Source organism: Portunus trituberculatus, chromosome 27 (genome assembly GCF_017591435.1).
Source record: "Portunus trituberculatus isolate SZX2019 chromosome 27, ASM1759143v1, whole genome shotgun sequence".
Classification (NCBI taxonomy): Eukaryota; Metazoa; Arthropoda; class Malacostraca; order Decapoda; family Portunidae; genus Portunus; species Portunus trituberculatus.
This window is the reverse complement of record NC_059281.1, coordinates 5,121,870-5,124,369: the sequence shown is the minus strand read 5'-3', so window position 1 is coordinate 5,124,369 and position 2,500 is coordinate 5,121,870. Positions and strand designations below refer to the sequence as shown.

The following is a 2,500-nucleotide window of genomic DNA, read 5'->3' as shown; positions in this document are numbered from 1 at the left end:
TTCTGAACCTCTAAACGACTATCCTCCTCCTCCTCCTCCTCCTCCTCCTCCTCCTCCTCCTCCTCCTCTCCTCCTCCTCCTCCTCCTCCTCCTATTTCGCTCATAATCTTTCAAACACATACTTCACCTCCTTACTCTCCTCCTCCTCCTCCTCCTCCTCCTCTTCCTCTTCCTCTTCCTCCTCCTCCTCTTTCTCCTCCTCCTCCTTCATCTCTTCTTTTTTTGTACCAAGTCTCCCACCTCTTCCTCCTTGTCCTCCTTGCCTTGTTCCAAATCCCCCAATCTCTCTCTCTCTCTCTCTCTCTCTCTCTCTCTCTCTCTCTCTCTCTCTCTCTCTCTCTCTCTCTCTCTCTCTCTCTCTCTCTCTCTCTCTCTCTCTCTCTCTCTCTCTCTCTCTCTCTCTCTCATCCTCCTCTCCAGAACACTTCTCCTTTCTTCTCTCCTCTCGTCTCTATCTGCACCATCTTTTTACATAATTTCATTCCCTTTCTCTTTTTCTTTTCTCTCTCTCTCTCTCTTCTCCTCCTCCTCCTCCTCCTCCTCCTCCTCTTCCTCCTGCTGCTGCTGCTGCTGCTGCTGCTGCTGCTGCTGCTGCTGCTCTGCTTCTGCTTCTGCTTCTTCTTCTTCTTCTTCTTCTCCTCTTACGTCTTTCTCCTCCTCCTCCTCTTCCTCCTCCAGGTGCTTCAATTTCCTTTTTTCTTCCTCCACTTTCTTTTCACATTTTCGTATCTCACATTTTACAGTCTTTCCTCCTCGCCTTTCCTTCTTCCTCCCTTGCCCGCCATTACCACAACCTTCGCCCTTCTCTCAATAACTCTCTCTCTCTCTCTCTCTCTCTCTCTCTCTCTCTCTCTCTCTCTCTCTCTCTCTCTCTCTCTCTCTCTCTCTCTCTCTCTCTCTCGGTTTAGTTTTGTTCGTTTTCTTTTTTGTCTTCATTTTCTTCTTGTTTTTTTACTGTTGTCTTTGTCTCGAGTATGCTTTCTTGTATTTTTATTTCCCTTTATTTTCATACATTTTCTGTTTTCTGTTTTCTTAGCTTTGCCTTTTTCCGGTTCGTATTATTATTATTTTTTATTTGTTTTTATTTATCTCATTGTCTTCGTTTTTCTTATATATTCCCTCCGTATCTTAATTCCTTCCGTACTGAGACGCTTTTTTTACCATGAGTTTTTGGGTACGATTAGACGATTTTATTGACATTAGGAAGAGTCTATGGAGGTCAGAAGATTAATGGCCAGTCTTCACTATTCTAACCCCTACAAAAGTTTCTGAAGTTGTATAAAATTGTCAAATAGTAACCAGAATGAATATGGAAACGCGTCATGGTACCGAAGGAGTTAATGACTTCCTCCTCCTCCTCATCTCCCACCTTAGCTTCACACACACAGCCCACGGATCCTCTCCCATCATGACTACAATCCTCCCGCATATCCTATCACACTGCTCCACGTCCTACACCATCACGCCCACATTCCCTTACGCTCACACTACCGTCTGTTTATGTCAGTGCGGGATATCCAGGTAAGCATAACAACCTCGTAACATAACACCAGATGACGCCGCACAATCCAGGTGTTATTATTGTACAATAATTCTCTTCTCGAGCTCCCCCAGCTAGTCCTGGTTTCTCAGAACGAGGACACGAGGACATACACTCCAGCGCTTATACATTTAACCGTCTCATTATGTTATGCACCAATTCACTTCACTAGAAATTCCGTACAAAATCTTTACAGTCACCAACAAGAAAGGCAAATGATGATGTTTTCGATTTCTAGTCGGTAAAATGTTCAGAGGTGGCTGTGAAATAAGACGGAATTTATCAGTGGTTTGTGATTTATAAGTGTGCCGAATAGCAATGAAATGTTCAGTGTGGCCAATACGTAGTTTAGATTTACAAGGTTGAGCCGGGACAGGTATCCTCCCTGTGTGTTGGGGTGGCGCTCACTGTGTGGCATCCGGAAAAAAAGAAAAAAAGAAAATGAATTAAAGAAAATCAATGATAATTAGAAAAATGTTTCGACTCTTCCAAGTTCGATGAAGCAGTGAGTGATTGTGTTTTGCACGATTGCCTGCGTGACTTTTAAAGCAAAGCAAATAATGCAGTAATAGAAGCATTAACAATGGAGAATTATGATCGTGCCAGATTAAGCGAAGCAATCAGCCATTACTTTCTGCGAGTCTATCCTTACTCCTCATCCAAACCATTAGATAAAAAACAAGGTGGCAACATTTTTAGATTACCTTCTGCTGGCTCAAATTCGCAAAGAAATATGAATAAATGAATAAAGAATTGTTTTCTTACATTACACTGAACATGAAGTTACCTTCTCTTGAAAATCACCCTCCACAGCCAGTTGAAAATAATGAATAAAAAAAAAAAACTAATGATGAAGGCATAGAAAAAACGGAACTCTCAAACACAACCACTTGCCTGTCCTTCCCATACCTACACACTAATTACCAACGTGAGAAGCCTCCCAATGCCCCGACACTGCTG

General features: G+C 42.7%; 1 protein-coding gene across 4 annotated transcripts in view; it reads left to right on the top strand.

Moving 5' to 3' along the window:
• The window catches only part of LOC123509707 (synaptotagmin-4-like), a 102,750-nt gene that overhangs the window by 88,629 nt on the left and 11,621 nt on the right, over positions 1-2,500 (top strand). The window lies entirely within an intron of this gene.